This window comes from Bicyclus anynana, chromosome 10, assembly GCF_947172395.1.
Source record: "Bicyclus anynana chromosome 10, ilBicAnyn1.1, whole genome shotgun sequence".
Lineage (NCBI taxonomy): Eukaryota > Metazoa > Arthropoda > Insecta > Lepidoptera > Nymphalidae > Bicyclus > Bicyclus anynana.
Genome location: NC_069092.1, coordinates 13,078,105 through 13,104,352, shown reverse-complemented (window position 1 = coordinate 13,104,352; position 26,248 = coordinate 13,078,105). Strand labels below are relative to the sequence as shown.

The window sequence follows — 26,248 nt, the reverse complement described above, 5'->3', positions numbered from 1 at the left end:
ATATTATATGACAAAGAACGCTTTTACAGAATAAAACAGCGGATGAAACTCGGTCGCAAAAATAATTGTTTAGGTAGGCAATAGGCGATGCCTTATTTTATACATATAAAGTAATCTATCAGATGTTATTGATCATCATTATAAGACCATGCAGACAATGACCGTGACGGTTTAACGCGCTCACCGAGGCACGGGGGTAGCCCCACCAACTTCCAAAGTCCAGGCTAAAACTGAAAATTTCTAGAAAAAATAAAAGCCGAATTTTTCAGTCTGGCCCAGGACCTCGTGACCCAAAGCCACGGTTAAGTGCTGAACTAACGAGGTAGTATCTGAGTCATTAGCATGATTAACAACCTCAGACCAGTATTATAGAACCTGCCTCTCTATAGGACCTGCCTCTCTAGACGTTACTCCTCTGTCAAAAGTATGTGATCACGATTTAACGTGTTTGTACAAACTGCGTCTATATGCGATTTTTCATTGTGTCATACACGTGAGTGTATTACGATTTTACAGTTGTGTGTAGTGTAAGGTAAAAGGATATATTTATTGGTATTAAATAATTTCGATGTGTGAGTTTACCTCGACTTTCTTCAAAAAACGACAGCAAATTTTGATGGTGAATTTGACTGCTATACAAATCCGAAGGTAATTGATCTGAGTTAACAACACATATTCGACTCACTGTTGAGTACAAACCTTCTCTCAGAATGAGAGCGGTTACGTTAATAGTTCACCACGCTGGCCCAATGCAGGTCAGCAGACTTCACACACGTAGAGAACTCTCATGTTTTTCCTTCAACGTTGCAGACACGTGATATTTAATTTCTTAAAACGCACTTTACTGAAATTTGGAGGTAAATCTGAACCGGATTCGATCCTAAGTCCTAACCGTCCGAATCAAAGGCAGAGGTCATGTCTACGGGGCTATCGTGTCGTTCAGTATCAGAGCATGTTATGTATATCGATAAACCCAAATGAGTTTGTTTTACATCGACGTGACTGGAGAAGACACTCGATCGGTGCTGGGACAGTAATCTTTCGCGGCAACATCCAGTTTTTATGACTTTCAACACGGGGATGAGAGATTGCCTCGCCTGGCTCTGGCGCGACGGTCATTTCGTGTTAAATCACCCACTTTGTTATCTACTACAAGAAAATCTATTTTAATATTCGACTACACGGTGTTTCAATAAAAATAGCCATACGTACAATGGTTGAGATTATTGTATGGTATTCATTTTATATTAATACTTATGTACTTCATTGTGAGCAATTAGTAGTTCATTTATTTTCTTTGAGTCCGCGTAAAACCTAGTAATCCAAGCAGCAGTGCTACGCATCCTAGTCGATACTACTATAGTGTGCACTATCGTTCTATAGTATCGATATTAACAAAAAAGAGAAGCGGTATTATACAAATAATCAGACATCGCTGTCTCCATTTTTTACAGAATGCTCTATTTTTTAAATTTACAAAAAATACCTATTTTTGTAATTACTTTTCTTTTTATATGGTGGTACAAATGTTATAGACTATCAATTCATTTGGTTTTATCTGTTGATGATAATAAAAACAAAATTGGTTTATACTTTCATTTGTTGAGATAATGTTAGTCTGGAACAGCTCACTCGTAGTCGACTGTACCTACCTTGTGACCGGCACTTCACTAAACCGGCACTAATTAAAAGAAAACCATTATAATAAATTAAAATGACTCATTGAGATATACCTACTCTATTCACTCGTACCTGCCAATACTGTCAATTTGATCATATGTCTACGTCAGTTATAATTAAAAAAATAACAAAGTTGTTTCTTACAAACAAACAATATAAAAATACACTACAAACTTTTAACGTCAAGATATAATGGAGCAGCTCACAGATATTTGTGTAATGTGTACCTACTTTGTAATCGGCATTTTTTTAAGTCAGCCTACTAATTAAAAGAACAGCCTAGTTATAAATAACAATGTGTCAATGTGATAAGACACTTCTGCCCATTTGCTTCTCTGTCAACGTTGGTTATAAAAAAATAAAGTTCTTTACACTATTTATTTTTAAAGTGATAAGATAATGAAGCAGCTCACAAATATTCGTAGACGACTGTACCTACCTTGTGACCGGCACTTTATTAAGCTGGTACTAATTAAAAGAACAGCCCTGTAATAAATGAAAATGAGCCTGTAGAAACGAAACAAAAACAATATTGTTTTAAAACCATTTTAATTAGGGAGAAAAATTTAAGACCCTTGTTAGCAAGATATGAATTATCATTTTTACTTCTTTAATGTTTACTTTTTTTTATTTACTAGTGTTCGAGTTGCGAATGTGACTAAATATTATACATATTTGCACCGTATTGCTTGACTGATTAACAGACATCTATTTACAATATTAAAGTGCTGATAGACTTGAGCATTCACTTGTAACAGAACATCAAGCATTCGCCGTTTTTATATTTGTGGAACTGAACAATGAGCCGAGCCAAGCATAGAAACAAATATTGCTACGAACATCTTGATAATTCTAGCGAACGCTCTATTCGATGTTTCCATTCTAAGCAAATCTGCTCGCTAGAACGCTCGAAATGTAACATTTGCACGAATGCTTATTACAAGTGAATGCTCAAGTCTATCAGCACCTTTAGGAAAACGACCACTTGGTAAATAGTTCTATGTTTGTCATAACCGTTGCATGATAGCAAATAGATGTCAGCCCTGGGCGAGTAAAGGATGACATTCAGATATCCTGAAAGTCAATACAGCAGATATTTGCTCTCACAATCTTGAGTCCGTGTTAATAGGACGAAGCACGTTAGCACTAGCCATAAATACATTTCATATAAGTCTAAATGTGACTGAAATTATAGCGTAAATATTGGAGTAACAGTTTGATACTTGGAATTAATTTTTTTTGGTAAAGGTAGCCAAACTCTAGACAACAAAATATTTGCCATCAAGAGTACAAAAAAAATATATTTGACAAGTAATTTACGATAACTTGTAACTAGTAGACAAACAAGAAGACATCTTTACCAGACCTCATAATAATTATAGTAACGGTGGAAAGGTCATAACCACATTTCAAGTATTCATTAGATAAAATCTGTTTAATTTTACTAGAACCAATCGTTACCGAATCCAGCAGTCCAGTATAACCGCAAGCGCTGAATGAATACAACAGCTGGTGCTGTCGTAATCTGCATTTCATAAAGCGAACAAAGCGACATCGAGGCGTGCTAATGACATCATTCGAGCATTCAACTAGTCTGGTCTAGTTGTGATCAGGTTTAGAAATAGAACATTGAATTTTCCTAAACATGGTTAACGAACTGACAAAGGAGAAAACAGAAGAATAAATTGCAGACTAATTTGAAGCATATTCTGGGTAAAAATACTAAAAATACATACTACAAAATGAAATGTATGTGCCTTCATTAAACTTTACAATTCTCCACAAACTAATGCAAACTTGCGGTCCAATTTGGACTACTGTGCGGGCATTTAGGACAAATAAAACAAACCCAAAAATTGGGGTAACAAAACTTAAAGGGTAGTGTTTAAGAGGCAATAAAGCGGTGACTTATGGCCCTATGTAATGAAGCTGCCCTGAACGAGAACGCATTAATTTTCCTAAGCCATTTAGGCTGTGCTGGATTTGAGCAAAGTTACGTTGATCTCTCGGCATCACTTGCTAACACCCGTGGTTTATGTGCTTGACCAATGAAATCACAGTAAAAGGTAGTAAAGCAGATACAGACTAATTAGTTCTCCCGATACAATTCCAGCAACAACACGGACTACCTAGATGTCAATGAGCGACAGCGACCAAAGCTCTATCCGCTCTGCATTCCAACGGAACAACAATTTAGAAAACTCGAATGGAATCCGAACGTCTACATCCGTATTGAGGAATGTCGCTTGCATACCCTGGAGATGTTCGCTTACACTAAGTTCACACTCGATCTCGTGGCTACTTTCATCGGCCACCATATAGATACAGGTAAACTTGGGTTGCCAATGCGTGATATATGCCTGACAACTGAAGACATGACATTTTTATTTGACCACGAAGATTACATGAAAATTTGGGTACTCTTTGTATTTTATCGATTTTTATTAACTCTCAAAACCTATCGTGAGTCAATCTCTAATGTACAAGGACCCTGCTATAACCACCTACATATCTATCGAAGAATCGCAGACTGATTAACATTCTGCTTTCTACATAACGACGCTAAAAGTCATGTATAGTAAAATTATATAAGCTACTGCACCAATCTAATTTTTAGCATTCGCTTTGCACGACTGCCACACCAAAACGACGGAAAAGAAAACATGTTTTTCCTATTCCGCGCGAAGGGTTACAATCACGCAAGTCATTTGGGATGAAATAAAAAAGCAGCAACCGAGCTTTTACATTCTATAACACAGGAATGGCGGTGTAAGTGAAAACAGAATATTTTCCGGTTTTTATGAATTTCAACTCAGAAATGAGGAATAGGTCCGCCTGGCGCTGGCGCGGCAGACATTTCATGTTAAAGTGCCTACTTTGTTATTTCGAAAGGAAATCTGTTTTAGTGAAATACTAGGGCGTATTATTCCCGTCTAGAATATTTCGTTTCCTGTGTTAAATCGTTGTACACCTCGAACAGAAAGTGTTTGGTTCAATAGTAAGGTGCGCTTTTACTAATGTTGTTGTAGAAACTTTTGGAACACGATGCAATTTGCCTTTGACATATTATAACGAGTATTTCCTTTGGTATGGTAGAAACATTACTCCAAAAGACGACAGAATTTAAGAAAACAATTAAGTAGAACCTCTACTTAACTGTTTTCTTAAATTCTGTTTGATAAAAGAGTTGAACAGTCGTTCATAGTTTGGTCAAAATCGTCATTAACATTACATACAGTGACCATTAATAAATATTTTCTTTCTGGACTCAAGGACTAACTATTATTATTAATTAATTAACTTTACTTTTCTGTGATTCTTAATAGAACAGAAAGTCTTTAAAATTCCCAAAAAATACTTCTATGTTCTAAAATTCCTTATGAAAGCCTTAATTAAACAACACCGATTACGAGATCCCCATTCTTAGGACTATAGTCGTAGCCTTAAAAAAAATCCGAGTCAAATATATTTTAGCATAAAATATATTACCGATTGTGAAAATGTAATGCTATGTTAGGTAGGCGACATCATTATGAAGACATCAAAGCATCCTAATTACGTCATATTCATAACACACGTATATAAGCCTCAAATATTCAGGAACTTTACTTTTCTGTGATTCTTAATAGAACAGAAAGTCTTTAAAATTCCCAAAAAATACTTCTATGTTCTAAAATTCCTTATGAAAGCCTTAATTAAACAACACCGATTACGAGATCCCCATTCTTAGGACTATAGTCGTAGCCTTAAAAAAAATCCGAGTCAAATATATTTTAGCATAAAATATATTACCGATTGTTAAAATGTAATGCTATGTTAGGTAGGCGACATCATTATGAAGACATCAAAGCATCCTAATTACGTTATATTCATAACACACGTATATAAGCCTCAAATATTCAGGAAATCAATATCGCAGGTAATACTCTCTCCCACGCCCGTAATCCTCCGTCAAAGGAAGTAAGGGCTACAAAGTATTGCCAGTGCTTAACGGTTCAAAAAGAATATTTACTTTAATTGGACGTGAATGGTAGAACTTGGTTCGCGTAATACACGTAAATAAGACATTCTTAATGTGACTTTAAATATTTCATTGTACTCTCACATGGATGTTTTACGAAGTAAGAATCATTTATCATCCTCATGTTTCTTCTTAACATCATCTAGTAGACATTTTAGGTATATTAATCCTTTAGAAAAACTTATCTTTATGAGAAAGTACCTTGATGAAAAAAACAAAAAAGTACTTACCTCTATTTCTGAGATGGTTAGTACACCTTATATTTTAAAAGCAAAGCTGTCACTATTACCAATAAGGGTCTTAGCCTTAACTTATTTTATTTAGATCTGCAACTGTAACCTAGTTTATTGTACGCGCTTGGATGACCAAGGACTGTCATCCACTGTCTCATACAAGACTCAAGGAAAGAGCATAGTGTTGCATCGACCTTGTATGAGGCACTGAATTTAATTTTAATATTATTACAGATCCCAAATTAGATAAGACTAACTTTTTTTATTATTTTATACTGTTCACACCCCTTCATCGAAATTTACGCATTGTATAAAACATAGTTATCTCTTCAAAAGTTGTTACTTATCAAGTGATTATAAAAGTCATGGATGTGTAAAAACCCTACCCTGGATATATACGGGTCAATACAGTCCAATCAATTTCTATATGAATAACAATATCGATGGGAAACGATGTCAAGGGGAGTCGTACTGCGCAACCGAGGTTGGCACAAGGCCACAACAAGGGTTTGCGAATATTAAGTACGCAAGTGATTCTGTAGTACACACACACACACATTTACTGTAAATAGATTAAATATATAAAAGGATAATAATTTGCATCCGATCAAAGGAGGTGGTCTAAAATTGTATGGAGCCCAGGATGAGTCATTATACCCTAGCGGAAATAAAAGAAGATATTTTTAAACTATTTTTGATTATACAAATCTACGAATTTACTTTAATTCTTTCGAAATAATATTCATTATCTCCCAAGAAATGCAACATTCATAAGGAAAATAATGGCGGATAGATGACGGTTTCAATGCAGTAATCGATTTGACGTTAGCTGTCAATTGTCATTGTCATAGTTGTTCTATGGGCGCTATCTTGATATAACTCAAAAACTTCATTTTATTTATTTCTTTTCATTTAGTTTAATAAATTTTAATAAAATCCTCGTATTTTTTAATTTTTAATGATACGGTACAAGAGTGGACCTGCAATGGACCATCTCCTTTCCCGATTACGAGTTGGTACGCGAGACCATCTTATGTTGAAATTAGCATTTTTTAAGACATAAATACATAAAAAACTCTGAACCGTATAATAACAAGACTGAAAGAAGCAATAAATTGGACATGCCTTAGTTTGACGTTTATTCCTCCAGTGACAGTTTAGAAAAATTTTTAAAATAAATATTTCTTGAACTATGTTTTTCATGAAATCCTTAACTCGTATTAATAAATATCGATATATACTATAAATTAAGATTGTTTAAATTAAATTTGATATGGGTCAACTACCTATTTTGTTTGGATCATGGTGGCTATATAAGGTATCAGAGTTAAGGGGTCCAAATTCTAAAATAAGCGTAATACTTTGCAGAAAATAACTTGGTATGTAGAATCTAGACACGTTTAAATTATGAGAGCTGCAGCCAACGTGAATTGGCCCCTCTTACGCGAATAAATTAATCCCGAAAAAAGGGTAGTGTTAACAGCGAAATGAAAAACAAGATAGGACAGGACGCACCCATTGTTCAAGGGGCAATAAAGAAGACTACGCGCGTATGTAATGAAGGCATTTATTTTCTTGAGCCTTTAAGGGTGGCCCATAATGAATTTTCTCCAGGAATGTAGGTACTAGAAAAGCTACGAGTACAGTACGAGACGAATGGCGATTGTCACAAAGCTTGTCACCACTTCCAAGTGACGATCACTCTCAGTCAAGAGTGTTGCGACGAAGATGAGCTAATAAAGGAGCCTAACTCAGTTTACCACTTACCTTAGAAATTGGACTTATTGAATTGCTCATTTTATAATTCTTGGAGTACGTTACTAACTTAAATATGGATATGGTTATTAATTTCGTCAATACTACTCGTATCCTACATATATTTTAAACGTGAAAGTTTGTATGGATGTATGTTGGTTTGGATGTTTGTTACTCTTTAACACCGCTAGGTACTACTGAAGCGATTTGGCTGAAATTTGGAATGGAAATCGATTTCATTCTGGATTAACACATAGGCTACTTTTTATCCCGATAAAATTCACGGATTCCCGAAATTTGCGAAAAACTGATTATTATGATGGTATGAACGTTTGTTACTTTTTCACGCCTCGGCTACTGAATCGAATCACCTGAAATTTTAAGTATTGATAGATTATAGTCTGGATTAACACATAGGCTACTTTTTGTCCCGGAAAAATCCATGGTTCCCGAGGGATTTGTGAAAAACTAAATTCCACGCGAGTGTGAATGTCCAAGCGAATGAAGTCGCTCTGTCGTCCGCTAGTCAAACTATAAATATTTTTCTATTAGTGTTTAATTGTTAACGTACCTAAAGGCAATGTCTATTCCATACAAAGTATAAAGTCCATTATTTTCAGAATTATTTGACTTTCTTTTTTTCTGAAACATCCCAGTATGAAGGCAAACTGGTAATCGTTTATTTAAATTTTGTGTGAGACTAAGGGTCGACTTCACCACATTTATTGGATAACCTAAACGTAAGTTTTGTCATTACTTAATGTCAAATGAAAAAGAAATAACATGTGAATAAGCTATCAGCCACTTATTAGAAGATGGTAAAACCTTAACCCAGCCAAACGAATTAAATAATATTTATTAAAATTCAATATGAAAATGTTTACAACAAGTCGGTTATGCAGGCTGGCAGAAAAAGAGCAATATTTTCATGCAAAAAACAGTACACCGACAGAAGAAGAATTGCTCCTAAGTGCCGTTCAAGCGTTAAAAATGTGATATGCAAAAAACAAACCACTGAAACTGCGCAAAACTTTCCCACCACACAACCGTATGAAAACTCATATTTCATATTTTCCCGCAACACAAAGCGTGGGAGTGTTTTCCAATCGATTTGCTTCTCAGTTTTAACCTGCGTACATCTTCGGTATCTCGAAATTTTGAAATATTTGTGAGAAAATATTGAGAAAGGTATACCGCTCTGTGTTCCGCAGATTTTTATTAAAACTTGCCGAAATTTTGCACACACTTTACTTTATTTACTTATACTGCGACGCTTCAATGATTGAGGAAAGAGAGCCAGAATTTTCTTTAATATTAAAATTTCGTATACGTTAAAGTAGGTATTGTACCTACTTGTTTTATTAAGTTGTATTTTGGTTACATTTTTAGCATATTTGGCAATGTTTTTTGGTTAACAACTCGGTCAATTTAGGATACTATGTTTTAGACGCTAATTCTACCAGGAACGACATTCCACCAAGCGATTTAGCGTTCCAAAATGAATCCGCGTTGAAACCGTTAAACCGAATGCGCAACATACAACAAATTATATCTATACTAATATTACAAAACTGAAGAGTTTGTTTGTTTGATTGAACGCGCTAATCTCAGGAACTACTGGACCGATATGAAAAATTCTTTCAGTGTTAGATAGCCCATTTATCGAGGAAGGCTATAGGCTATATATTACCCCTGTATTCCTACGGGAACGGGAACCACGCGAGTAAAACCGCGCGGCGCCAGCTAGTCTACTTATAATTGGACTGTTCATGGTCAAAACCCTCCAAACGTAAAACGTAAATAGGTACTCGTACGTCAAAGATACCAAAAAACAACCTCCATAGTTGCCTACCCTACTTATTTACCTGGTAGGAGCATAAGTCACCGACGCCTCAGCGACAGTCGACGGCAGTCGCCGACCGCAGTCGACTGCCGTTGACTGCCGTCGGCTGCAGTCGTCAGTTGCCGTTGGCAACGTGCTGCTAGTGTAAATGAACCCTTAATTGACAAACTTTCAGCCTTAACAAAATGACGAAGAGTCCACAATATCACTAACAATGCACTGCAGGGTTTTCTACAGCCACGTTTTTGTCTATGTTATGAATAAAAAAATAATATAATTTTATTAACCCTAATAAGTTTAACTCGTCTCGAAACAAAAATTACGCCCCACAAATACAAAAAGTTCCACGTCCCACATTCCGCGGCGTTTCCTGCCGTCGGTCGTCATTACTGAGTCGTTGTGAATTTTCAGAAACATAATTAGCATTCGGCCTACATTGAACGGGTAATGACGCTATGAGAAATGTTCGCAGTATATTTTTTTTTATTTCATTAAAATGTTATATCTACACTTGGTGGAACATGTTTTTTTAATGTATTATTTTTTCGTGAGACGTGATAGCCCAGTGGATATGACCTCTGCCTCCAATTCTGGAAGGTGTGGGTTCGAATCCGGTCCGGGGCATGCACCTCCAACTTTTCAGTTGTGTGCATTTTAAGAAATTAAATAAGTATCACGTGTCTCAAACGGTGAAGGAAAACATCGTGTGGAAACCTGCACGCCAGAGAATTTCTTAATTCTCTGCGTGTGTGAAGTCTGCCAATCCGCATGGGCCAGCGTGGTGGACTATTGGCCTAAACCCTCTTATTCTGAGAGGAGACTCGACCTCAGCAGTGAGCCGTATATGGCTCACTGCTGATAACGATAACGATAACGATTATTTTTTCAGTTCACATCTACATTGAGCGAGTTATTCATTTCTCGAACTAATAATAATTCAACGACTTGAAATATTTCATTATAAAATGTCCATGACATTTTAAAAATGTATGTAAAATACAATTGTAAAAATGCTCACCGGATTCCGGACTATTGTGTATAAGACATTCATGGTGATTCGGACAAATTATGAACGTAGAAATGGTGGTGGTGTGTTTTCCTTTCTAGCCATCTCCCAAACTTCGGTGCATTCGTAATTTTTCTTGTACATAAAGTTGGATCAGTGATACATATTATTACAAAACACGGCTAAACCTCATGTGACACAACGTCGGAGTATACTCGACTAGCTTGAAACTCATATGGGGTCCTTAGTCATAAGCTGGTTCTCGCAACACGGCGCGAACCAAACTACCCGCGGCCGCGTTAGATCTTATTTTAACTTCATCATTGGATAACCATTAAGGATATGGGATTTCTATTTCATGATGATTTTAGCAGTTAAAAACCGGCCACATATGTAATATTTTTATTAGAAATTTTTAGTAAACACTGTAATATATCAAAGAATAGTAAAAACAATGTGACAAATTCTTCGCGCAATGTGTTCTTACTTATATAAAGGCGAAGTTCAATTGATGGCCTGTCGTTTGAAACTAGATGAAATTCTGCGATATTTGTCACTAAACATTACTATGCCATTCACATACATTCACAGCAGACATGTGCTTACATAACTTGTGAATGTGAATCAAAGAAATTAATGGCTCATAATCACAATCTTTAAAAAAAAAACCAAGGTGGCCTATTTTTTTAGTTGAACGTCCAAAGCATGACGAAACATTAATAAAGAAAACCCCACCAACTACACTTAACAGAGGATTATAATCGGATGATAAAGAATCATAAGTCCAAATACTAGAACTACATACACTAAAAGAAACTAGACAGTATGAAATCTATAAATCTACAACAGAGCGAATAGGTACTTTAATCCTTCTTAATAAGAAATGGGGTCATGTTTATTAAGAATCGAATATCGTCCAAACCACGACAAAACATTAATATAGAAAACCCCACCAACTTAACAGAGGATTCAAATCGGATGATAAAGAATCATAAGTCCAAATACTCGACTACGTACGGCACACCAAAAGAAACATGGCAGTATGAAATCTATACATCGACAACAGAGCGACGTACTTTAATCCTTCTTAATAAGAAAAGGGGCCGTTCCGAGGCTTAGGTGGCTTACTATTTTTCGGATGTTGACATACCGAATAGCTAGGCTTAATAGCTATGCTGTACCTCGGTACTACGTATAAGGCTCTTTCTTTTGCGTCGAAAGAGTATTAGGTTTTTTGCTGAAAACATAATATGAAAAATATTAGAAGACCAAATTCTGACGTATGTAGAAAGATGTAATGTCTTCGTCATCACATATTATAAAATACATACAATAAACTCTTGGCTGGTGGGAGACTTTGGCCGTGGCTACCACCCTACCGGCAAAGACGTACCGCCAAGCGATTTAGCGTTCCGGTACGATGTCGTGTAGAAATCAAAAGGAATGGATTTTTATTTACCTAACCTAACCTAACATGTTAGCCCGCTTCTATCTTGGATTGCATCATCACTTACCAGCAGATGAAATTGTAGTCAAGGACTAACTTGTAAAGAATATCAAACCTCAAAGTCTTCGGAACTGACGAAGAACGGATTTTTATGCAGTTTTCACCAATTGTCCGGTTGTCTTGCGCCACGTATGTAATATTTTTGTTAGAAATTTTAAGTAAACACTGTAATATATCAAAGAATAGGAAAAACAATCTGACAAATTCGGTTGGGTAAAGTGTTCTACTTATATAAAGGTAGACAAGTCTCAAAAGGCAGGTTTTGGTATATAATTTGTAAGGATTTTGTGGAAATTGATTGATTGATATGGCGATAATTGTTGGAAAAGTCGGAAAATGTCAGCCACCTAGCAACTTTCATAGAAAACCTAAACCCGGGGATATATAAATAGTACAAGTATAATACTAACCTATTAGTGCCTATTACTATAATATAATTGTTTGTAGGTAAAAAATATGCAAAACTCTACATTTTTAGATACTTATCCAGAACCAAGTCGCGCGTCGCATAGCGTCAAAAAATCTTATTCAATAAACATAATCTCATTTAACAAGTTGGACTGAAGCCATTTTCATTTTTCATTTCCAACATGCAAATCGCCCACTCTTCAATATTAGCGTTGGGTATACCAAAATTAGTAGCGTTACATTGAATTTACCTAGCACTCGTTATTTTAGCTGGCAACACTCCAGACGAGTCTTAATACTTTTCTGGTTGTTAGCGAAAACATTGCATAAGTATATAAAACGCCGTCAGTTACTTTATGTATATAAATAACAATCGTACAGGGTTATTGCTTATACCGAGTTATGAGATGTAATTCGAAGGGATACCTATTTGGCATAACCTTGCTAGAAGTTAGCTAAATCGTTTCTATTATACAAGAACAGAAGATTTCATTAAGTCTACAACCCATTTTTGCCCACAAACACGAAATAAACCTAAGTTTTGATAGGTACACTTGTATTATTTTTGCACAAAATATGCTGCTTCAGTAGCTTAATCCACTTTCACAAAAATACAAGGCCTAGGCTCTAATTCTAAACTTACACAATTCCATCTCTGACCTTTTTTTAAAGATATTTAACCTCTTATTGTTATTAATATATTTTCTTTTAAATATAATATTATTCATTTTTAGTAGTAGCGTTCTTATTGAATGAGCTGGTCCGGAGATTTTTTTTTCTTTTTTTTTATTGCAAATCCTACCGACGAGACGTGCTTATTTCAGTGTATTTGGCTGTGGCTTCATCTACTCGAAGGTTTACTGTAAAAAAGGGACGTCAATCGCACTGAGAATCAAATTTAGTAGTTGCACAAAAAAAAACGGTTGCCTGTAAAGTCGGTTTACTGACGATAGTTGCACGTGACAACGTCAGAAAATACTGATGTAATGTAGGTTATGTATGTAGGTTCCATTTTTCAAAAGAAAGAGTGAGATATACTTTATTTTTTGTTAAAAATAAGTTGGCAACCCTAGAGCGAGGGAACGACGCATGACGTCATCTTTTTCGAGTTTGCATCTGGCTTCATCGAATTATAAGACGTTGTCACGTCAAAAAGCTTACCTACAACCATGATAAATATCGCCAGAGGAGCACTAAAATATTATTTATATCTATATTCAGTTTTTCAACGAAAGCTTATATTGCCATCATTCTACTCGTGTCTCGGCCCGCCATTTATCATTAGGGATCTAGTTAGCAACACATAGCGTTAATGCTGCCTTGACTCATAACACGCTCTCCTGGCTTTTGTCTAAGACTTCACGGAGGGAACACATTACTCACTGTGATATTCTTTGTGTACAATACAGGCTGAGATTTATAGGTATTTGATTGTATCCGTAACACACAATGGCTTGATTTTTACCGACGCGCTGCGGTTTTATCCGTGTAGTTCCCGTTCCCGTGAGAATACGGGGATAAAATATAGCTTATGACACTCACAAGTTACGTGACTTTCTAGTGGTAAAAGAATTATAAAAATCAGTTCAGTAAATCCAGATATTTCCCCAACAATACCACAAACTTGTACTCTTTATAATATTACTAGCGAACCCGGTCAAGCTTTGCTGACTTATGCGCGCTTCTTCCCTACTCCTACCCCTAACCCTACACTTCCCTATTCCCACCCTACCCCTTCAATACTACTACCCCCAAAACTCTAAATCTGATCAGCTGTTCTCGAGTTTTGCGCTTAGCAACACATTTAGATTCATTTTTATATGATAGATTAGTATACGAGTAGACTAGCTGACCCGACAGATATATTTTCATAAACTACTTTATTAGAGAAAATAAAGAAAAATAAGAATACCAGCCATGCATATCGCAGCTTATCGCTCGCATCGATCGATCGCAGCTGTCAAATGATAGGTCCGCCACGAATGTCATCTATTTAAATTAATTTTTAGAGTTTTCGTCTGTTTCTTAGAGTATATCCCAGTTATCTTTTTTTTTAAAATCTCACCTGTATAAGAAGAAAATAAAAAAGAATTATTAAAAAAATATAAAGATTAATTTTAATGTATACTAATATTATAAAGAGGAAAGATTTGATTGTTTGTTTGTATGTTTTGAATACAGCTGGAACTACTGAACCGATTTTAAAAAAATCTTTCACTGTTGGGAAGCTACACACTATCCCAAATGCTATTTGTTGTATTTTATCCCCGTATTCCTTCAGGAACGGGAACCACGCGGGTGAAGCCGCGCGGTTTCTGCTAGTAGAAGTTTAAAGATACTCGTAGATAGAATATAATAGATAATAGAAATAGATATTAAAATTAATATGGGTATACTCTCAACTATCTGATATAATGAGACAAATTTTTCTAACAGTGAAGCTTTCATTCCATTTTCATAGAATCACAATTGGAGTTGAACAATTAAATTACATTAATAGAACAAAGGGACTTTTCTTGTTTTTTCTTGTTTACATTTTCCGTGTTTATTTATACACAAGACTCGGTAACTTTTGTCTAGAACAGTCAGTCATTAATTAATGCATTCGTGTGCGCGACACGATCATTTTATTTCGGGACGAGATTATTTTACGAATAATTAAATTCACTGAGTCATTTCATTATTTTTGTTGTGGTTTTTGTTTGTTGTGGTGATTTTTATTGTTGTATTTGTTGTTTGTTTTCTATAGAGGCACGCTCGAGCTAGAGGACATGAGATATTCAGGTAGACCTCATTTTATGAAGTCTTTAATCTTTTTTGACGTCCTCCGTGGCGCAGTGGTATGCGCGGTGGTTTTCAAAACGGAGGTCCCGGCTGGGCCGATTGAGGTTACTTAATTGGTCCAGGTCTGGCTGATGGGAGACTTCGGCCGTGGCTAGTTACCACTCTACCACTTGACAGCGATCTCACCTGATGGTAAGTCATGATGCAATCTAAGATGTAGGCGGGCTAACTTGTTAGGCGTAGCATGAAAACTTACACCCATTTCGGTTTCTACACGACATTGTACCGGAACGCTAAATCAATACCTAATAATATAAAGTCAAGGAAACATTTGAATGTTTGTTTGTTTTCTCTGTAACTACTGAACCGATGTGAAAAATTCACTATTGGGAAGCTACACTATCCCCAGGTGTTGTAGGCTATATTTTATCCCCTTATTCCTATGGGAGCAGGAACTACGCGGGTGAAACCACGTGACGTCTACTAATGTAATTATAATATTTTGATTTAATTTCTTAAGCTTATTATATTATTATCTCGCTATTAAGCGAGAAGGATCAATTTGGCTCATGTCCAGTTAAACTTCCGGGTCGTCCGGTCATGGGTTATAACTGTCAGATGGTCCGGGACCATATTCCGAGCGCAAGCTATCTTTCATGTCATTTATTATTTATGGCTCTATTGTTTACCATCTCTACTTACTTTTGAAGATAAAATGCAGTTTTCCGATGTCTGAAAATATTAAATGTAATAAGCGATTTATTTGAGTCTGAAGTCGATTCAGCAAAAATGCTATTTAATATTAATAATATTCAATATAAAAGAATTGTTTAGTTAGATGAAAGTTTAAGAAGATTTGAAAAATATCATGGATTAAAAAAAATCAAAAATGATGCTCGGCTTGGTATCGCCAGCAAAAATACTATTTAATAATAATAATTTTCAATATAAAAGAGTTGTATAGTTAGAAGATAGTTTAAGAAGACTTAAAAAATATAATGATTTAAAAAAATCAAAAAAGAGTATGTTCGGCTTGGTACCACAACTTAATGACAAAACTCTCCACCATACAAAGGAGGACGAGTTTTGCAATGTTTAAAATTTCCGAACTTTCAAAGGGGAACATTCTTTTTGTGTCCTCAAAGCGTAGTTCGTCAAAGCATTTTCTCAGAGCCAAACTCAATAGCACGTCGATACGGGTGATCCTCCTGAAATTTCATTAAGCGCACCGTGCCTTTAAGGCTGCTTCACACGGACAGCGTGCAACGCGGCGGCGGATTATTTTATACTAGCGTACCCGTAGCGGTTCCCAGTGCCTTGGAAATTAGGGGATGAAAAATAATAAATATAAAAAATAATTTTAATTATTTTTATTTTAAATTAACCTATTAATTTAATTTATAAAAAAATTACAAATATGCCCCCTGATAATTAACCAACAAGGTTACATTTGATTAATTTTATACAGCTTACACAATACAGCTTTCCAGTTTATATTTCTTTCTTGATTGATACTGCAAAAATCAGCTCTTAGCTTTGAATTTTTTTATTTTAAATAAAGGATCTTAGCCTCATGACAATCACCATGACGAGAAAAATCGCATTCTTTGGGCATCTGCAAAAGGGATCTTAGAAGGTAATATACCCGGAAAACGTGCTCCAGGAAGACAGCGAAGAAAGAGGATGTCAAAGAGTACTTAGACCAAGTTAACCTACAGACAGGTTGAAACTTTTGCAAAAGACCGGAAAATTTTTCTACACACAATCATGACCTTCATTTGGAAGGCACCCAATGATAATGTTGATGATTTTAAATAAGCCAACCAACGACGACGAGGAGGCTGTAATTTTATAAAGCCAACATTATAAAATTACACCCTCCTCGTCGGAAAATTTTCAAGGAGCATACTTGTAACGGACGCACCAATGTCTATTAAATGACACCCCACCTCCATGGTTCACTACATTCATTTTGTCCGTGGCGAGCGCCATTAATATCATATACACAAAGCTAAAACTTTGAAACGCAGTATGGTTATTAATAAATATTTGACTGTGTTGCCGAAAATTTTATAAATGTTATTTTTTTTTTTCAAAATTTTAATTAAATAAAATAAAATCGCTTCCGCTCACACAGAACTGAACCGCTTCTTGTGTGATAGGGGTTTAAGCGTCGTATACGTTAAGCCGAGCACACAACTCCATTACTCGACTACAGGTGGAAAATGGAAAGTTTAAAAATTGAATTTACCGCGACCTGGTTGATATTATTCAGTTAATCAACTATAATCAACTTGGCAGTAGACACGTCGCGTGTAACACATTTATCATCGGGAATACAGTTAGGCTTAGGTACATCGGGGAGGTAATGCTTCTTAACTTTTATAACACACTTTTCTAGTTTTGTCGCTGTGTCGAGAAAATGTTTCGCCTGTACTATGATGGGTGTTTAGGTGTAATAATTTTTTTTTTTTTTTATTCTTTACAAGTTAGCCCTTGACTACAATCTCACCTGATGGTAAGTGATGATGCAGTCTAAGATGGAAGCGGGCTAACTTGTTAGGAAGAGGATGAAAATCCACACCCCTTTCGGTTTCTACACGGCATCGTACCGGAACGCTAAATCGCTTGGCGGTACGTCTTTGCCGGTAGGGTGGTAACTAGCCACGGCCGAAGCCTCCCACCAGCCAGACCTGGACAAATTAAGAAAATCTCAATCTGCCCAGCCGGGGATCGAACCCAGGACCTCCGTCTTGTAAATCCACCGCGCATACCACTGCGCCACGGAGGCCAAGTAGGTATACGCTTTATATTAGACTAGCTGACGCCGCGCGGTTTCACCCGCGTGGTTCCCGTTCCTGTAGGAATACGGAGATAATATATAGCCTATAGCCTTCCTCGATAAATGGACTATCTACCACTGAAAGTATTTTTCAAATCGGACCAATAGTTCCTGAGATTAGCGCGTTCAATCAAACAAACAAACAAACAAACTCTTTAGATTTATAATATTAGTATAGATAATAGTGATGAGGTAACATCACTCTGTGTTCTGTAGACCTAGATGTACCAGGTACCTATATACAGTAAAACATAGATTACAAATTAATGTTGAAAAAACTTGCGTAATAGTAGTGAATACGAGTTCTTTGGGCAAGCGTGCCATAGCTTAGAAAATACTCGTATAGACAAGCGTGTCCCATCTTAGACCATACGCCGTAGACAGTATTACAAAACACTGTATCTAAAGTCACAATGCTTTGTAATAACGCTGAAAAATGAGGTCCTCGCACGTAATTTACATGTACAGTCATTATTTTTTTATAAGTGTAAAATATCCTGAGAATATCAATAGTTTCTAACCAATAGTAGAGGCCTATGAATAAAGAGCTGCAATTACTTCAAAGTTGATGTATTTTAGATACAGTGCTTTGTCATTGAGGTTGCGGCAGGAGATCACGGTCATACGCAAGTCTATCTATATCTATACTGTATACTAATATATAACGCTGAAAAGTTTGTTTGATTGAACGCGCTAATCTCAGAAACTACTGGTCCGATTTGAAAAAATATTTCAGTGTTAGATAGACCATTTACCGAGGAAGGCTATAGGCTATATTATCCCCGTTTTCCTACAGGAACGGGAGCTACGCGGGTAAAACCGTGCGGCGTCAGCTAGTCTTGAATAAAAAAAAAGTTATACCCGGGTACCTCGAGTTTCATTGAATTAACCTTTAACATTACATATACATAGTTATAGGGAGAGCCTATGATAGTATGGGTAAAAACGGCACACGTCTATGGACTTTGGATTATGGTGGCTATGGGAAGTAACTTAACAAAAAGTATAAAATTTATTTTCTCCAAACACGTGCCAAGCCTTTGAGGACACTCTTAAACTTTATAAGTGTCTTTAACTTTTTAAGTAAACTGTTATAATAACTCTTAAAAGTTATTTATCTCAGACATTATCTTAGAGATCCTATAGGTACAAACGCAAAACATAAATACCTTACTTCTAATTCGGAAAAAGGCCAAATTTATTTCAGCTTAAATCTGACCTACGGAACGTAAAATAAAATCTCTGCAAACACTAACACTAATATTTTCATCACACACATTTTAATCTGACGTCTAAAATCTAAATCCGTAATTTTATCCAGAAAAAGCCCACCTTTTATGAAAATATAATAAAAAAAAGAGTTTAGAAAAACTTCCACGTCAACAGTAATTAGTAGGATTAATGAAACGCACGGTCAGGATTATGCATTTAATCCAGAAAAGTCCCCTTGGGGACGTGAAAAAAATTCACCGTCACAGCCGTCGGCCCTTTGAATTTTTTTCGTCACTTTGTTAATGACTTGCGGTCGTCCGTGACTTCAACTGCATACAATGACTAAATCCCTGTGATATCATCATTCATGATTGACGACCCATGTTCGGCTCACTGTTGAGTTCGAGTCTCCGCTCAGAATGGATTAGACAAATAATCCAGCACGCTGGCCCAATGCGGAAAATTCTCAGGTATGCAGGTTTCCTCACGATGTTTTTCCTTCATCGTTTGAAACACGTGATAATGGGGATGATGACTAGGTTTGAATATATTGATTTTTATGATACATTCGGGTATGTAAGGTCAATGTTAACTAATTTATACATAAAAAGCAAAGATTGTCTGCATATTTGCAAAATAAATGGGATTATAAAATTTCAAAATCCATTAAAAATCTTATCGCAATTAGATGAAAATTCATACAGTTTTAGCTTCCTTATTAACTGAAAAGTTAGAGGTGCATGCTCCGAACCGGATTCAAACCTACGCCCTTCGAATCGAAGGCCAAAGTCATATCAACTGGGCTATCACGGCTCTATACAGTCATAATATACAGACGTGATATATAGATGGCAAATATTTGATTAAAACGCACATATGACTTAGAGCTTCTCCCACTGGGGAATGTTGCTTCTTATCGCCAAATTATCCTACAACACCTCTCCTCATAGTCAGCCGACTGATCGCATGGGAACAACAAATCAAAAATAAATTCCCCGTGATATTGCAAGAATGATCATGTTTTCGTCCTTATTCCACAATAGTTTCACGCCTCGGTATACGTGGAAGGTTGTCCTAGAATGTGGTAAGTTATACCGATTTTACTACAAGTAGGTGTATGAAAAAAAACTATGGGTTTTTATTTTTTACAAGTTAGCCTCTGATTACAATCCCACCTGATGGTAAGCGATGATGAAATCTAAGATGAAATAGGGCTAACTTGTTAGGAGGATGAAAATTCACACCCCTTTCGGTTTCTTCACGACATCGTACCGGAACGCTAAATCGCTTGGCGGTACGTCTTTGCCGGTATGGTGGTAACTAGACATAGCCGAAAGACTCCACCAGCCAGACCTGAACCAATTAAGAAAACCTCAATCGGCCCAGCCGGGGATTGAAGCCAGGACCTCCGTCTTGTAAATCCACCGCGCATACCGCTGCGCCACGTAGGCCGCCAAAAACATTTGTTGTAAATAAAGACAACATTTTTGTTAATTTATAAATATGTTAGCTACAAATTACAGAAACATCGGTAAACGAAGTCCGACTCACGCTTGTCCGGTATTTTATATCATACTAGCGAAGGCCCGCGACTTCGTCCGCGAGGAATTTAGTTTTTCACAAATCCCTCGGGAACCATGGATTTTTCCGGGATAAAAAGTAGCCTATGTGTTAATCCAGACTGTAATATATCTCAATAACAAATTTCAGCAAATTCGGTTCATTAGTCGAGGCTTGAAAGAGTAACAAACATTCATATCATCAAAATCATCACTTTTCGCAAATCTCGGGAAACCATGGTTTTTTTCGGGATAAAAAGTAGACTATGTGTCAATCCAGAGTAAAATCTATTTCCATTCCAAATTTCAGCCAAATCGCTTTAGTAGCAGCGGCGTTAAAGAGTAACAAACATCCAAACATCCAAACATACATCCAAACATACAACCAAACATCCATACAAGCTTTCTCGTTTATAATATTAGTAGGATTATTACGTTAATTTATGTTTCGCCAAACAAAAGTTGACAACCCTACACCAAAGGCGAATACGACATGTGAAACACGTATTCCCTAAAAAACAATTTGTGACGTGACATTTTAATTTGTGCGCGCCGACTGAAATGCGCCGCCACGACAGTGAAAACTCAATACTGTGTGTGCATTTGATCGTTTTTAATTACCGAATAGATGCAGGCGTCACTTTAGGGAAGTTTATTGTGAACTGAAGGACAATGGATTTGTTTTGCTATTATCAGCAAAAAAATGACGAATCCAAGCGCCAACGCAACATAGAATCGAAAATAATACCTACTTCTCCTTTACATACTGGACGAAGAGACTGCGATAGCCAGACCTACTAATTATCTATTGGGAATCATGGACCCATGAAATTGCTACCTTCCATAGCCATCACGGTTCAAACTGTATAATTGGCTACTTAGAAATAAAGAAAAGGAAGAAAAATGCGTTTATTTCAACATTATGCCACATATCACAATATCTGTAATAGGTACACCCAGGACAATACCCTGCTACGTTTAGCATAACCCAGAAAAAAGCCCCAACTCAATATAATGCTACGTGACCTTTCAAACCACAGATCGAGTGTCGCCACGAACACAGCCCACAAAACTTTATAATCTAAACTAAGGCCTAAAATTACATTATAACTAATATTTATACCTATGGTAGAGCTTGGCAAATTCGTTCGTAACACTCCCGATGGTCTGCGCGGGCCGAGAAGGGGGGCACTACCCTTTCCCCTCCCGTCGCCCCGCATATCATGAGAGTGTCATCAACGAACTTGCCAAGCTATAGAAGAATGAGCTGAAAAAAATATCAGCGTTCATAAATTGAGGTATGTCTAGCTATCACAGGCCCTTGTTATATTCGCGAAGTCGTTAACGAAGAATTATGATTAAAGTTAATAAAGGTCTCGAAGCGGCACAAAATTAAACACAGTTTTCAGTTCAAATAAACATAACCTGGCTGAATACGGCTTCGCAAAGTTACCGACGCGACGCTTCCAATTCACAATTCAACTTTACGGACGTAGATTTAGCTAGACACCGTTAATTGTTCGTTCAATAGGACAATAAATAGAAATAGAAATAGGAACAGAGAACCTGTGTTTGTGAACAAACTTGTGCATGATAAAATATACGCCACGTAGGTGGTTATTTTTGAAAAATATTAAGGCACTGTAGTAGTAGTATTTACTGATAAAAGTTCATTATCATTACAGTTTCATTAAGTGTCTCGTGGTTCCATAGTTCGGCTACGGACAATGGGGACCAAGATTCGACTCCCGGGTCAGGCGAACAAAAGCAAGTTATTGGGTTTTACTTCCAGAGTGGAATTCAGAAGCCGGCGGTTTAAGTACTCCCGCGTGTTTCAGAGAGCACATAAAAACATCGTCGTCTAATCTATCTACAGTCATATGTCCTATTAAACTATCAGAGTAAGGAAGTAGACAATGCATTAGTGTACCAACACAACATACACCACAGGCAAAAATTATTGGGTCATTTGACCCACCAAGAGACCTGAAAGATACAGGGTCACTTGTAAGCTTCCCTTGTATTCTGTAAAGTTACAGTAATGTGACATTGCTCATTTCCATGGCAATTTCGTTGTTAGTGACAGTTTTTTTTGCCATCCCTTAGAAATAAAGTTCTAATAAAGCTTTTTATAGGCAAATGTTACACCGACGAGTACAAAATAGCGGAATCACACCGGCGTCAAAAATAAGGCATCATAGAGGAATTATTATCATTAGGAAGCAATAACACTTTTAACGTATTACATAGCACGTTTAGATCATTATCTCAAACGGCCTGTACGCAAAACTGGACGCTGAACAACCACCCCATTTAGGTGCGAGCCAAAATGATAAAAGCACGCAGTTAGCAGTCATTAGACTGATTAATGAGCCATCGTGGTTAGGGGTTATACGCTGACGTTATCAAAAAGTGAAAATACGTGTTTCCAGCTCCTATTAAATTTTTGTTATAGTACATTTTAATGTAACTTTAAATGTATTTCGCGTATGCTTTTGAGATTTATATGTGTATGAATCTAAAATGCTTTTTATTAAGGCAAACATAGACGATTAGATTAGTAGACTTTACATTTAGTGGTCATGTACTCATTGAGTAAGTGGCGTGGCTCTGGGCAAGCAAGGCATATGCTCAGAGCGGCAAAAATGAGGGGCGGCAAAAATTAAATGCGACAAAATTGACTTATTTTATTTCTATTAACTAGTTTAGTATTTTTACTTATAGTGAGTTATAAAAAAGAGTGTTTTGGTGTTTGTAAAAAGGCGGCAAATTTATCTTTGCCTAGAGTGTCGAAAATGCCGGATCGGCCCCTGTCTACGATAAAGTAAGCGGGTTATTTGTCAGTCAGATAAATACCTAAATAAAAAAATAATAAAGAACATTATATTAGCAATGATCCTTGGAAAACATTAGTATTCAACTATATAATGTACCTATTTGTGTGGTATACAATTCACGCCTTTTGTTACCCATCAATAATAACACAGCCCTTATAAACACAGTCCTACTTGACAAAACAGTAGTAAATAAAAGTAATATTTATTTTCAAAATGCACGTCGTCGTTTGTTACTTTGGATATGTTAAAAACTTGTTTCCTCCACTTTAAATCATGCTCTACCTGCCGGTGAAATACGTCGCGACATGTGACAGGCGCACCCTCCCAAAATGTAAAGTTTATGCCTCTTTCCGTATCTTCTTAACAAAATGTGCATAAACGGGGAAAATTTTAAACCGTGCAGAACTAGTTTCACTTTACCTGGAATATATTCTATGGCTTTGGTTGTAATAGTAAGGTGGACTACATTTTACAGTATGGTGCGTTTGTGTATGGAACTGAGAGTGGCCGTAAAACAGCACAGGTGCTATGTACTCGTAGATACTAATATTATGGTTAGACCATACTACAAGATATCACCCGGCGTTCGTCGTCCGCTGCCGCTGCGGATGAAACGTACGACACGCCGCTTTTTAAATATCTGATACGAGTATATTTTCTCTACTATACGAGTATATTATGTATGTACTTTTTAGACACACAAACTTTTCTCATAAATCACTCATCTATTTCTGAAAAATGCATTAAAATCTATTGCTTTGTTTGGAACCCTCGTAACTTTAATTTTAAGTTTACGACTTCACTTACCACCATAAAATCATGACGTTTCAAAAGTGCTTGTATAATAAGCCTGATTAAAATAAATGAATTTTGAATTTGAATTGGATAGTATAAGATATGAATAGTGATGGTAAGTGATGATGTAATCTAAGATGTAAGCGGATGTCCGCGACTTCATCCGTTAAATTCAGTTTTACCAAAAACTTGTAGCGTCTGAAATGTATACAAAATGTATGCACACGTCTTGGTTTCTTTACGAGATATGTCACATAGGATCGAGGAAATCAAAACGCTATAAAATACTGATAAAGATGTCCCATTCCTCATTCAAACATCCAGAGATTGAAAATTGAATCATCTCCGTAATAATAGTTACGCAATAATCTTTTGTGTGAAACACAATAACAAGCGGCAGATATTCGGGGCCGCGGCGCAAACTGGTCCTTAAATTAAAGAGGGTTGACACTTTCCAACTTTGTAAGGATAAATTATGACGGCCAAACGAGTGGCAGTCATTAATAATAATAATATTGTTAGTTTAGCGCGCGCCGAGGGCGAATTTTAAGACTTGTACAAATTGTGTAGCGTTGAAGTCGAATAATTTAGTTTGGTGTTCAACTTTTGTACAGAATGTTGAGCGGTAAAAGGGACGAACAGTAGAAGAATGCATACGAACGAAAGCGTTTCTTGAGATGGATGTTTGATGCGACAAGAATGGTTAAGATAAGGAATGAGTATATAAGAGGAAGTCTGAAAGGGCGCTTAGTGACAGAAAAGTTGAGGAGTTAAAGGTTAGCTATGTATATAGTATGGGCATGAAATGTGGAAGGATGAAAGTCGTATTACCAGAGTAATGTCGAACTTGCAAATGGAAGGACACAAGGAGGTGGTTGCAATATATGAAAGAGGATATTATGTGCATTAAAGAAGTATGATGATAATTTGACAAATGATAGAAGCGAATGGGAAGAAATTGAATGTAAGAATTTCAGTGGAACGCGTCGCACAATAGACGAGAATGTCGTACTTCAGGTTTTCATATATTTTAGGAAGAGGTAAGGCCTAAATTATATAAAAGCCTGAAGTCCCTACCAATCGAATAATAAGTCACGGATATACAACTGGCCAACGATTTGCGTCTGGCAACACCGTCGCGGAAGGAAGTTTGCCGCGCGTTTAGTCAGTGCGATATCATTTGACTTCATCAGGGAGCTCAGAATTCAACACGTGCGTTCGATTCTTGTGTAATTCTCTGCCCTCTGCCCCATAGTAAATCATATATTACAGTCCATATCTACAGACTCTCTTTCCTTTACAAAGTCAATTCATAAATTGTTCTCTTTCTTGAGAGAACCTGTGCTAAAATAATAGTGACAAGAGTAGACGAAAATTTTTATGAGGTTCAATTACGTTACAATCGACCGCATCGCGTGAACTTAAAATTAAAGCAGACTTATGAAATCATCTTCATCTTCGAAATTCCATGTATGCACAGAACCATTGAGGAGGTGCATTGTAGATTGTAGATTGAAAGCCTTCGAGCATTTTTCCACCATCCGTTAAGGTCCGTTTATATCTACAGACACGTGCCGTGGCAGACAAAGTATTTATATCTATCATAACGCGGCCGCGCAGACGTTGACAGACACGGGCAGCGCCCGGCCAGTGTTCGTGGAAAGAATATTTTGTCTGTGCGGTTCATGTCTGTAGAGTCTGAAATGAAACTTGAACTCTGTGTCTATAGCTACCTGCTGGGCAGTGTGAATAGACGGTGTCTGTGA

General features: G+C 36.6%; 1 protein-coding gene across 3 annotated transcripts in view; it reads right to left on the bottom strand.

Moving 5' to 3' along the window:
* The window catches only part of LOC112050133 (peripheral plasma membrane protein CASK), a 387,449-nt gene that overhangs the window by 346,553 nt on the left and 14,648 nt on the right, over positions 1-26,248 (bottom strand). The window lies entirely within an intron of this gene.